We start from the raw sequence: 13,674 nt of genomic DNA, 5'->3' as shown, positions 1-13,674 counted from the left end.
TGTTTGAAGAAGAAATGCAATGCATTAATTAAGGTGTCAGCTGTGGCTCAGTTGTTAGGCCTCTTGCCTCTGAGGCTAGAAGGTTGTGTGTTCAAGCCCCACTCCAGATATTTGAGCATATAATCCAGGCTGTGTAGTACTGAGGGAGTGCTGCATTGTTAGATGTGCACAATTTCAAGGCTATGGACCAAGTGCTGGAAAATGGGATTAGGCTGGATAGCTCCTTTTTAGCCAGTACAGACACGATGGGCCGAATGGTCTCCTTCTGTGCCATAAATTTTAATGATCCTATGAATCCTTCAAGTGCCACTGATGAGGTAACTGATTTTGGTGGCATGCAGCACCTTCTACTGCCACCAAATTATCTTGGTTGCTTTGGACACTTTGGGCTTCTGAAGTACATTTCCTCTATTGGCCCCAAAATATAAAGTCAAACATGGTCACTCAAATTATTTTAACCAGGTTAAACTTTAAAATTTGGCCTGCTAATTAGTTTAAAACATGTTTCAAAGGATGCTTTTATTTTACTTAAGATTTAACTTTTACTGATTTTAACATTAAAAGATGTAAGCTAAGAGATACGGAGAAGAAAAAGACAGGCAGACCAGTGTAAAGATATATAATTTCACATTGCTTCAAGATGTATATTTTAGTATAGAAAAGCTATTGCTGATGTTTGTGTAGCATTATTTTTAATGGAAGAATCTCAAGCATCTCAATGTGAACACTGGCATTTTGAAAACCCTTTTTATTATCACTGCATGTCTCTAGCATGAGTTATAAATACTCAGTAGTTTTATTTATGTATATATTATTAGATCTCCCATGGTTCGTCACAGGTTGAGAGTCAATACCATGTGCAATCTCCAGGTGATGCGACAGTGGGAGATAATTGGATCAGGAACGCGTAAGTAATTCACCTCCATTTTAAATTTATATATTCCTTAATTTGATATAATACTTCGATAATATTTGTAGTTAAATAACATTGCAGAGTGACTATCCAGCCGTACAACCCTCCGAGTACTCTGCGTTCCTCTAATTCTGGCCTCTTGTGCACCCCCGATTTCCATTGCCCCTCCATTGGCGGCCGTGCCATAAGCTTCTAGGCCCTAAGCTCTGGAATTCCCGCCCTAAATCTCCGCCTCCCTACCTCTCTTCCCCCCTTTAAGACACTCCTTAAAACCTACCTCTTTGACCAAGCTTTTGGTCATCTGTCCTAATATCTCCTTATGCGGCTCAGTGTCAAATTTTGTCTGCTAAAGCTCCTGTGAAGTGCCTTGGGACGTTTTACTACATTAAAGGTGCTATATAAATGCAAGTTGTTGTCTGGAGCATCATTATAACGTTTAGCTGCTAACTTGGCTTTTCCTTTAAGACCATTGCTTCGGTACTCACTGTTGGGAAGTGATCTAAATAAGTACTGAGGTCAATCAGAATCTAATATTTCTTGATAGATATTTCTCTGGATTTGCAGCTACTTAGTTCCTTCTTGTTATCTCAGTACCATCTCCAGCCTATGTAAAGGTCAGATTTTTAAAGATTGTTCTGTTGTGATTTGATGGTGTTTTATGCAATTTGTAATATGATGTCTCGGGGCCAAATTTCATCTTGCTCTGCCCCGTTTTTCGGTGGGAATTGGTCAGCAAAGAGACGAAAATCATTTTTAAAAACTTTCCGCCAGCTTTGCGCCTACCGCAATTTTGGAGGCCGCTTTGAAATAGGCGGCCAGGACTCCCGTCAGAAATAGGTAGGAACCTTATTAATATATTTTAATTGGGATCCAATGATGTGCATAGGACCCTGATGCAATTTTGATGTCCAAACTCATGGTGCCCGTGCTGCACAAGCCCCACTAACTCCCACTGAATGGAACACGGTTAAACCAGCGTCTCTTAAAGGGATCGCTGGAGGCCACTCAGAGAAGGCCAAAATCAGGTTTGTGGTGAGATTTTGGGGGGAATGCTCTTTCTGCAGCTCCACAAAAGTCCTACCAGCCGTTGCCTGACCTTCTATTGGCCTCTACTGATTATCCTGCCCCTCCCTTTTAAGGGTGAACTGATGGCTTGGCTCCACAGATGGGCCATCGGATGCCCCATGCCATCCCCAATTGGCAAGCTATCTTGTTTAGTACAGGTAGTTCACCGATTCTAAACATGGCCCGACTGATATTGGTTCAAACCTCCGCCAGCTTTATCAGGCAGCGGGCTCACTCCACCGCCCGCCCGCCCGCCCACCCAGTGAATTGGGGCCACGTGAAAATCGCCCCCCTAGTGTGTGACATGCTCCCAAAACTTTTAGATAAAATAGATGCCTCCATATACTGAAACAAAACTTATCTGTTAGAATGGTTACTATTTAGAATTAAGAAAGGAAGTCAAGCAAAACATTTTCATCGAAAGGGTTATTAACTTCTGGAACAAATAGCTAGAGAAGGCCATTAAGATGGAAAGTATAAATGTGTTTAAGAGACAAAATTATGTGTTTCTGGAGTAAGTAGGGATTGAGGGATATGGTGAGAAAACAAGTAGGTGGGATTGATATCTGAAAAAGGGATGGGCCTTTCCTGTTCCCAAATTCTTATGTTCAAACTACATAACAATGAATTATACTAAAACAAAAAAATAAACAAATCCTTTGTAAAAGAATTTTTTTTCAGCTAGTATGTATTAAAGCACAATTTGTTTCATTCTACCTCATGAAATTGCCAAGGGACTCTCCAGTATGTTTTCAATTAGTAAATGGGCACTTCATTTCCTTTAGAAAAAATCAACAGTGGTTATAGAATACTAAACATCATGAGCTCTAAATATTATTTTTAGAAAGTTGAATGCTGATAAATGGAAGTGGCCAAATACCATGGTGATAACTGAGATTAATGATAAATGGCTTCCTTCATTCTTAAGAGTGACCTATAGTGCTTAAATGACTAAACTGATACACAGTAGTCTTGGGGTTCTTATGTAAACTTCATGTTTACTTTGGATTTAAAAACAGTTTTAACAAGCATGTTAAATGATTGGCAGAACTCCTCTGTGTTGAAAAGGTAATGTTTGATTAATTACACTCCGAAGTTTCCTTTTTGCTCAAAAAAATTGCACGCACTATGCATGAAGAATATCCTTTACAGGAAAGTAATTTCTTAAATGTTCATTTCGCAGGTCATTGGTTTCTTACCAGATTTTTAAACTTTACATACTCTTACTTAATACTCTTACTTTGAGTAAGAGTATTCACATTCTGTGTTGCAGTTGTGTGAATGGTTCAGTGATCTTTGTGCTAACTGGCTCAACAAACTTGGTAACTGCAAACTGCATACTATCGTCTAGCAGATATTTGGGATACCTCCTATCCAATGTAGCCTAATGTCACATATACCTATTATTTTCTGGCTCAGACTATTGTGATGAAAATTAATGGATAAATTGAATATCAGGAGGAGGGGGTTTGATAACAAGTTAGTAAGTTATACAACCCTTCCAGGCAGCGTGTTCCAGATCAACTCGCTGCGTAAAAAAAATTCACTTCATCTCCACTCTGGTTCTTTTGATTATCTTAAATCTGTGTCCTCTGATAAATGACCTTCCTGCCAGTGGAAGCAGTTTATCCCTATCTACTCTATCAAAACCCTTCATAATTTTGAACACCTCTATTAAATTACCCCATTGACCTTCTCTGCTCTAAGGAAAACAATCCCAGATTCCCTAGATCTTCCACATAACTGAAGTCCCTCATCCCTGGTATCATTCTAATAAATCTCCTCTGTACCGTCTCCAAGGCCTTGATATCTTTCCCAAAGAATGGTGCCCAGAACAAAACTCCACCTGAGGCCTAATCAGTGATTGATAAAGGTTCAGCATAATGTCCTTTAACAGGGGAGGAGGGAAGAGGGAAGAGGGTCTGAGAAGTGGAGAAGGGGGAGAGAAGGGATGAAGAATGTAGTTTAAGAAAGTGCAGGCAAAGAAGGACTGGGTGACCGCCAGACAGACAAGGAGGACCAGGCAGGTTGTGCAGGAGTCCCCTGAGGGCATCTTGCTCTCTAACTGTACTAGTGAGGGAGAGGGTTCCCCTGGGGACTGCAGCCAAAGCCAAGATCATAGCACCATTGGGTGGCTCAGCTGTACAGGGGAGGTGGACAAGGTCAAGAGAGCGATAGTGATAGGGGATTTTACCCATGCACCTAGGGGTGCAGACAGGTGTTTCTGCGGCCACAGACGTGATTCCAGGTGGTATGTTGCCTCCCTGGTGCCCGGGTCAAGGATGTCACTGAGCAGCTGCAGAACATTCTGGAGGGGGAGGGTGAACAGCCAGAGGACGTGGTCCATGTCGGTACCAATGACATAGGTAGAAACGGGAATGAGGTCCTGCAGGCAGATTTTAAGGAGTTAGAAAAAAGATTAAGAAGCCGCACCTCAAAGGTAGTGATCTCCCGGTGCCATGCGCTAGCGAATATAGAAATAGGAGGATAGAGAAGATGAATGTATGGCTGGAGGGAGGGCTTTAGATTCTTGGGGCATTGGGACAAGTTCTGGGGGAGTTGGGACCTGTACAGGCTGGATGGGTTGCACCTTAACTGAGCTGGGACCAATGTCCTCGCAGGGAGGTTCACTAGTGCTGTGGTGGGAGGGAGGGGGTTTAAACTAATTTGGCAGGGGGGTGGGCACCAGCATGTAGCAATGGAAAGGAGAAACAAGATGCTCAAAGAATTGGGAGAGAAAGATAGCACTAGAGCAAGAAATAGTACGGTAGTAGATGGGACCAGACTAAGAGAGAGTACAAGAAAGTCTAAGATAGGTTTATAGTGCATGTGTGTAAACGCACGAAGCATGTTAAACAAGGTTGGAGAGCTGCAGGCGCAACTTGGGAATATGATGTTGTGGCGATAATGGAGACCTGGCTCAAAAAAGGACAGGATTGGGTATGAAATATTCCTGGATACAAGGTGTTCAAGAAAGATAGGGAAAGGAAGAAAGGAGGGGGGTTGGCAGTATTAATTAAGGAGAATATTGCAATGCTGGAGAGAGAGGATGTTCTGGAGGGGTCAAGGACAGAATCTATTTGGTTAGAGTTAAGAAACAATAGAGGTGCCATTACACTACTGGGTGCATTCTATAGGCCACCATCTAGTGGGAGGGAGATAGAGGAGCAAATTGCAGGGAAATTACAGAGGTAATGGATGTTCAAAAGGAATTTGCAAAGTGCCGCATAATAGGCTTGTCATCAAGATTGAAGCCCATGTAATAAAGGGGGCAGTAGCAACATGGATACAAAGTTGGCGAAGTAACGGGAAGCAGAGAGTAGTTGTGAACGATTGTTTTTCGGATTGGAGGGAGGTGTACAGTGGTGTTCCCCAGGGGTCGGTACTAGGACCACTGCTTTTCTTGATATATATTAATGACTTGGATTTGGGGGTACAGGGCACAATTTCCAAATTTGCAGATGACACAAAACTTGGAAGTGTAGTGAACAGTGAAGTGGATAGTGATAGACTTCAAGAGGACATAGACAGGCTGGTGGAATGGGCAGACATGTGGTAGATGAAATTTAACGCAGAAAAATGCGAAGTGATACATTTTGGTAGGAAGAACGAGGAGAGGCAATATAAACTAGAGGGCACAATTCTAAAAGGGGTACAGAAACGGAGAGATCTGGGGTATATGTGCACAAATCGTTGAAAGTGGCAGGGCAGGTTGAGAAAGCGTTTAAAAAAGCATACAGGATCCTGGGCTTTATAAATAGAGGCACATAGTACTAAGCAAGGAAGTCATGATGAACCTTTATAAAACACTGGTTCGACCACAACTGGAGTATTGTGTCCAGTTCTGGACACCACTCTTTAGTAAAAATATGAAGGTGTTAGAGAGGGTGCAGAAAAGATTTACAAGAATCATTCCAGGGATGAGAGGTTTTAGTTACGTGGATAGACTGGAGAAGCTGGGGTTGTTCTCCTGTATACAGAGAAGGTTGCGAGGAGATTTGATATCATGAAGTTACTAGACAGAATAGATAGAGAGAAACTGTTAAGGGAAGGTTGTGTCTGACTAACTTGATTGAATTTTTTGAGGAGGTAACAAGGAGGGTCATTGAGGGTAGTGCATTTGATGTAGTCTACATGAATTTTAGCAAGGCTTTTGACAAGGTCCCACACGGCAGACTGGTCAAAAAAGTACAAGCCCATGGGAACCAAGGGACAGTGGCAAGCTGGATCCAAAATTGGCTCAGTGGCAGGAAGCAAAGGGTAATGGTCGAAGGGTGTTTTTGTGACTGGAAGGCTGTTTCCAGTGGGGTTCCGCAGGGCTCAGTACCAGATCCCTTGCTTTTTGTCGTATATATTAATGATTTGGACTTTTTTTTTATTCGTTCATGGGATGTGGGCGTCGCTGGCGAGGCCGGCATTTATTGCCCATCCCTAATTGCCCTTGAGAAGGTGGTGGTAAGCCGCCTTCTTGAACCGCTGCAGTCCGTGTGGTGAAGGTTCTCCCACAGTGCTATTAGGTAGGGAGTTCCAGGATTTTGACCCAGCGACGATGAAGGAACGGCGATATATTTCCAAGTCGGGATGGTGTGTGACTTGGAGGGGAATGTGCAGGTGGTGTTGTTCCCATGTGCCTGCTGCTCTTGTCCTTCCAGGTGGTAGAGGTCCCGGGTTTGGGAGGTGCTGTCGAAGAAGCCTTGGTGAGCTGCTGCAGTGCATCCTGTGGAATGTTTAGGGTGGTGGATGGGATGCCAATCAAGCGGGCTGCTTTGTCCTGGATGGTGTCGAGCTTCTTGAGTGTTGTTGGTTTGCACTCATCCAGACAAGTGGAGAGTATTCCATCACACTCTTGACTTGTGCCTTGTAGATGGTGGAAAGGCTTTGGGGAGTCAAGAGGTGAGTCACTCGCCACAGAATACCCAGTCTCTGGCCTGCTCTTGTGGCCACAGTATTTATATGTCTGGTCCAGTTAAGTTTCTGGTCAATGGTGACCCCCAGGATGTTGATGGTGGGGGATTCGGCGATGGTAATGCCGTTGAATGTCAAGGGGAGGTGGTTGGACTCTCTCTTGTTGGAGATGGTCATTGCCTGGCACTTTTCTGGCGTGAATGTTACTTGCCACTTAACAGCCCAAGCCTGGATGTTGTCTAGGTCTTGCTGCATGCGGGCTCGGACTGTTTCATTATTTGAGGGGTTGCGAATGGAACTGAACACTGTGCAGTCATCAGCGAACATCCCCATTTCTGACCTTATGATGGAGGGAAGGTCATTGATGAAGCAGCTGAAGATGGTTGGGCCTAGGACACTGCCCTGAGGAACTCCTGCAGCAATGCCCTGGGGCTGAGATGCTTGGCCTCCAACAACCACTACCATCTTCCTTTGTGCTAGGTATGACTCCAGCCACTGGAGAGTTTTCCCCCTGATTCCCATTGACTTCAATTTTACTAGGGCTCCTTGGTGCCACACTCGGTCAAATGCTGCCTTGATGTCAAGGGCAGTCACTCTCACCTCACCTCTGGAATTCAGCTCTTTTGTCCATGTTTGGACCAAGGCTGTAATGAGGTCTGGAGCCGAGTGGTCCTGGCGGAACCCAAACTGAGCATCGGTGAACAGGTTATTGGTGAGTAAGTGCCGCTTGATAGCACTGTCGACGACACCTTCCATCACTTTGCTGATGATTGAGAGTAGACTGATGGGGCGGTAATTGGCCGGATTGGATTTGTCCTGCTTTTTGTGGACAGGACATACCTGGGCAATTTTCCACATTGTCGGGTGGATGCCAGTGTTGTAGCTGTACTGGAACAGCTTGGCTAGAGGCGCAGCTAGTTCTGGAGCACAAGTCTTCAGCACTACAGCTGGGATGTTGTCGGGGCCCATAGCCTTTGCTGTATCCAGTGCACTCAGCCGTTTCTTGATATCATGTGGAGTGAATCGAATTGGCCGAAGACTGGCTTCCGTGATGGTGGGGATATCGGGAGGAGGCTGAGATGGATTATCCACTCGGCACTTCTGGCTGAAGATGGTTGTAAACGCTTCAGCCTTGTCTTTTGCACTCACGTGCTGGACTCCGCCATCATTGAGAATGGGGATGTTTGCAGAGCCTCCTCCTCCCGTTAGTTGTTTAATTGTCCACCACCATTCACGACTGGATGTGGCAGGACTGCAGAGCTTTGATCTGATCCGTTGGTTGTGGAATCGCTTAGCTCTGTCTATAGCATGTTGCTTCTGCTGTTTAGCATGCATGTAGTCCTGAGTTGTAGCTTCACCAGGTTGGCACCTCATATTTTAGGTACGCCTGGTGCTGCTCCTGGCATGCTCTTCTACACTCCTCATTGAACCAGGGTTGATCCCCTGGCTTGTTGGTAATGGTCGAGTGAGGAATATGCCGGGCCATGAGGTTACAGATTGTGCTGGAATACAATTCTGCTGCTGCTGATGGCCCACAGCGCCTCATGGATGCCCAGTTTTGAGCTGCTAGATCTGTTCTGAATCTATCCCATTTAGCACGGTGGTAGTGCCACACAACACGTTGGATGGTGTCCTCAGTGCGAAGACGGGATTTCATCTCCACGAGGACTGTGCGGTGGTCACTCCTACCAATACTGTCATGGACAGATGCATTTGCGACAGGTAGATTGGTGAGGACGAGGTCAAGCAAGTTTTTCCCTCGTGTTGGTTCGCTCACCACCTGCCGCAGACCCAGTCTAGCAGCTATGTCCTTCAGGACTCGGCCAGCTCGGTCAGTAGTGGTGCTACCGAGCCACTCTTGGTGATGGACATTGAAGTCCCCCACCCAGAGTACATTTTGTGCCCTTGCTACCCTCAGTGCTTCCTCCAAGTAGTGCTCAACGTGGAGGAGGACTGATTCATCAGCTGAGGGAGGACGGTAGGTGGTAATCAGCAGGAGGTTTCCTTGCCCATGTTTGACCTGATGCCATGAGATTTCATGGGGTCCAGAGTCAATGTTGAGGACTCCCAGGGCCACTCCCTCCTGACTGTATATCACTGTACCGCCACCTCTGGTGGGTCTGTCCTGCCGGTGGGATGGTGATGGAAGAGTCTGGGACGTTGGCTGAAAGATATGATTCTGTGAGTATGGCTATGTCAGGCTGTTGCTTGACTAGTCTTGTGGGACAGCTCTCCCAATTTTGGCACAAGTCCCCAGATGTTGGTAAGGAGGACCTTGCAGGGTCGACTAGGCTTGGTGTTTTGCCGTTGTCGTGTCCGGTGCCTAGTGGTGCGATGCCGGGTGGTCCGTCCGGTTTTATTCTTATTATGACATTTCGTAGCGAGGTTTTACAACTGAGTGGCTTGCTAGGCCATTTCAGAGGGCAATTAAGAATCAACCACATTGCTGTGGGTCTGGAGTCACATATAGGCCAGACCGGGTAAGGGCGGCAGGCTTCCTTCCCTAAAGGACATTAGTGAACCAGATGGGTTTTTATGACAATCCGGTAGTTTCATGGCCATCATTACTGATACTAGTATTTTAATTCCAGATTTTTATTTAATTAATTGAATTTTTAATTAATTGAATTTAAATTCACCAGCTGCCGTGGCGGGATTTGAACTCATGACTCTGGATTTTAGTCCAGGCCTCTGGATTACTAGCCCAGTAACATAACCACTATGCTACCGTACCCAAGGGAAAAAATTTGCAGGGCTATGGGGAAAGAGCAGGGGAGTGGGACTAATTGGATAGCTCTACCAAAGAGTCGGCACAGCATGACAGGCTGAAGGGCTTCCTTCTGTGCTGTACCATACTATGATACTATGAATTTGAATGGCATTACTATTTTAGAACAGAAATGAATTTATACACCTGAAGTCATACAACTGTATATAATCATAAACATCTGAACATTTTTTCCATTTACTTTAATTGCAATCATAATTTGAAATATTTCCAGACTTCAGTTAATGAGGCATTTAAACAGAAAATAATGTCAACTGTGGGAATTCAGCAACATTGCATTCATTTCTGGTGCATGGTTAGTTACATGCATAGGTAGCTTGAAAGAGACAAAGTACACAATAGTGGATAACAATTCTATTAGGTCTTTACAACTTGGTGTAATTATGTTTTTTTTCTCACAGTTTGGAGATTTGTTGGTACTTTCCAGCAATATGCTTAACATATGAGCAGTTGGTGTACATAATATTAAAGCAGTTCAGTTTTGTCACTGTAATTCAGCATTAACTGTTTATAAATTTACAGTTGAGATTAGTGTCTGAGATTGATATAAAATTAATTTACGATTAGACTCCTTCGATAACTAACAAGTTAACAGCATTACATAGCCAATCTATTGAACAGATTAAAGTCGTTATGCTTGTAGTTAGCAATGTTTCCAGAACTTATATGACCTTATCCTCATGGCATGGATGAATTAGTTGCCTTGCCTTCTTCTGGGAAGATGGTATTAGCCTTCTGAGACATCAGAGTGAGGAATCTCCATCTGTGGAGGCACTATTAATTCTTCCTGAATCCAGGTAAATTCACCTTAAGCGCTAGTAGCTGGCATCTGGACTAGCTGTCTTAAATTTTACCTCCCTTGATCTCAGGGAAACTTGTACACCTAAGTGACATACTTATAACTACCTGTATTTGGCTAGTACAGCCATACATCTTAAATTCTTTCTTTCCCTGTCAGAGATGCATTTTCCAATTTCGCAGAGACATCCTTCTACATATTCTACATAGTTTTTGAATCCAGGGAAAGAGGTGTCAAGGTGGAAGGAATTAGGCAGGGAATTTCACAGAAGAAAAGCATAGTGGCTGAGCAGGTAACCAGCAATGGTGCAGGGGGGGAGGGGAGATTTTTAAAAATTCGTTCACGGGATGTGGGCGTCGCTGGCGAGGCCGGCATTTATTGCCCATCCCAAGAAGGTGAGCCGCCTTCTTGAACCGCTGCAGTCCGTGTGGTGACGGTTCTCCCACAGTGCTGTTAGGAAGGGAGTTCCAGGATTTTGACCCAGCGACAATGAAGGTACGGCGATATATTTCCAAGTCGGGATGGTGTGTGACTTGGAGGGGAACGTGCAGGTGGTGTTGTTCCCATGTGCCTGGGTGTTTGAGAACGAGAGTGGATGTAAAGTTAAAAAGACCACTAAATTAGGGTGGAGTGTGACTGAAGGGATTAGAAAGTGAGGACAAGAATGTTGAATGTACAGAGTCGTACAACACCAGGTTATAGTCCAACAGCTTTATTTGAAATCACAAGCTTTCGGAGCTTAGCTCCTTCGTCAGGTGAGTGAAGAAGGGTTTCCATAAAAGCATCGCATATATAGTCAGAGAACAATGTCTGGTGATTACAGATAATCTTTCCAACTGCCCGTTATCACCCCTCAGCAGAGAGATAATTACAGCAATCAAAGGAGTGGATGATGTTCAGACAGGTTTAGTCTGGGACACATTACATTCAAGAATACTGAATACACAAGGGGTCAGATAACAAAGACAGAGAGAGAGAGAGAGAGACCCGAAAGGCAGAGAGAGAGAGAATGACCCGTTGTATTAAAAACAGATAACTTTTTTTCGCTGATGGGGTTACATGTAGCGTGACATGAACCCAAGATCCCGGTTGAGGCCATCCTCATGGATGCGGAACTTGGCTATCAATTTCTGCTCGACGATTTTGCGTTGTGTGTCTCGAAGGCCACCTTGGAGAATGCTTACCTGAAGATCGGAGGCTGAATGTCCTTGACTGCTGTAGTGTTCCCCGACTGGGAGGGAACCCTCCTGTCTGGCGATTGTTGTGCGGTGTCCGTTCATCCGTTGTCGCAGTGTCTGCATGGTCTCGCCGATGTACCATGCTCCGGGGCATCCTTTCCTGCAACGTATGAGGTAGACAACGTTGGCCGAGTCACAGGAGTATGAGCCATGTACCTGGTGGGTGGTGTCCTCTCGTGTGATGGTGGTATCTGTGTCGATGATCTGGCATGTCTTGCAGTGGTTGCCGTGGCAGGGTTGTGTGGTGTCGTGGACGCTGTTCTCCTGAAAGCTGGGTAATTTGCTGTGAATGATTGTCTGTTTGAGGTTAGGTGGCTGTTTGAAAGTGAGTAGTGGAGGCGTGGGGATGGTCTTAGCGAGGTGTTCGTCGTCATCGATGACATGTTGAAGGCTGTGAAGAACATGGCGTAGTTTCTCCGCTCCGGGGAAGTACTGGACGACGAAGGATACTCTGTTGGTTGCGCCCGTGTTTGTCTTCTGAGGAGGTCTTTGCGATTTTTCGCTGTGGCCCGTCGGAACTGTCGATCGACGAGTCGAGCGTCATATCCTGTTCTTACGAGGGCATCTTTCAGCGTCTGTAGGTGTCCATCACGTTCCTCCTCGTCTGAGCAGATCCTGTGTATTCGCAGGGCCTGTCCATAGGGGGTGGCCTCTTTGACGTGTTTAGGGTGGAAGCTGGAAAAGTGGAGCATTGTGAGATTGTCCGTGGGCTTGCGGTAGAGTGAGGTGCTGAGGTGCCCGTCTTTGATGGAGATTCGTGTGTCCAAGAATGAGACCGATTCTGAGGAGTAGTCCATGGTGAGTTTGATGGTGGGGTGGAACTTGTTGATGTTATCGTGTAGTCTCTTCAGCGATTCTTCGCCGTGGGTCCATAGGAAGAAAATGTCGTCGATGTATCTGGTTTATAGTGTTGATTGGAGGTCTTGTGCAGTGAAGAAGTCCTGCTCGAACTTGTGCATGAAAATGTTGGCATATTGGGGTGTGAATTTGGTCCCCATGGCTGTTCCGTGTGTTTGGGTAAAGAACTGGTTGTCGAAGGTGAAGACATTGTGATCCAGGATGAAGCGGATGAGTTGTAGGATGGCGTCTGGAGATTGGCTGTTGTTGGTGTTGAGTATTGAGGCTGTCGCAGCGATGCCATCATCGTGGGGGATACTGGTGTAGAGTGCCGAGACGTCCATCGTGGTGAGAAGTGTTCCTGGTTCAACTGGTCCGTGGGTACTGAGTTTTTGTAGGAAGTCTGTAGTGACGCGACAGAAGCTGGGGGTACCCTGTATGATGGGTTTCAGGATGCCCTCGACGTATCCAGAGAGGTTCTCACACAGGGTTCCGTTGCCTGATACGATAGGACGTCCGGGTGTGTTGGCTTTGTGTATCTTTGGGAGGCAGTAGAAGTCTCCCACGCGGGGAGTACGTGGGATGAGAGCAAGTAGGATGCTTTGAAGGTCTGGATCGAAGGTCTTGATCAGTTTGTTGAGCTGGTGGGTGTGTTCTTTGGTTGGATCTGCGGGTAACCATCTGTTGTGTTCCTGGTTGTCCAGTTGTCAGTATGCTTCTTTGCAATAGTCCGTTCTGTTCTGTATGACGATGACTCCTCCTTTGTCCGCTGGTTTGATGACGATGTTGCGGTTGGTCTTGAGAGTGTCGATGGCGTTGCGCTGTGCTCGGGTGACATTCTGGATTGTCTTGTGAGTGCGGCTGATGAATCTGGCATTGACGCATCTCCTGACAGCTTGAGCATACATGTCAAGCTTAGGGCAGCGTCCCTCCGGAGGAGTCCAATTTGATTCTTTCTTCTTCGGTTGCTGTACCGCGGATCCCTCTGTCTGCTGTTCCGGATCGTTGATTGTCTCATTGGGTTCGCAGCTGAAATCTTGGGATTTGTGGAAGAACTCCCGGAGCCTCATTCTCCTGATGAATTCCTCTGTGTCCGCCGCGAGACTGATGGAGTCCATTTTGGTGGTGG

At 45.7% G+C, this 13,674-nt stretch overlaps 1 protein-coding gene across 2 annotated transcripts in view; it reads left to right on the top strand.

The window, feature by feature from the left end:
• The window catches only part of ppp1r42 (protein phosphatase 1, regulatory subunit 42), a 125,296-nt gene continuing 111,622 nt past the window's right edge, over positions 1 to 13,674 (top strand). For both annotated transcript variants that reach the window (XM_067975882.1, XM_067975874.1), the window contains exon 1: positions 1 to 907. The gene's annotated coding sequence lies outside the window, so the exon portion shown is untranslated. The remainder of the gene's footprint in view (positions 908 to 13,674) is intronic.

The sequence above is a fragment of the Heptranchias perlo genome, chromosome 3 (assembly GCF_035084215.1).
Source record: "Heptranchias perlo isolate sHepPer1 chromosome 3, sHepPer1.hap1, whole genome shotgun sequence".
NCBI lineage: Eukaryota > Metazoa > Chordata > Chondrichthyes > Hexanchiformes > Hexanchidae > Heptranchias > Heptranchias perlo.
Note: the sequence above shows the minus strand (reverse complement) of the source record. Positions and strands in the feature narration are given on the sequence as shown.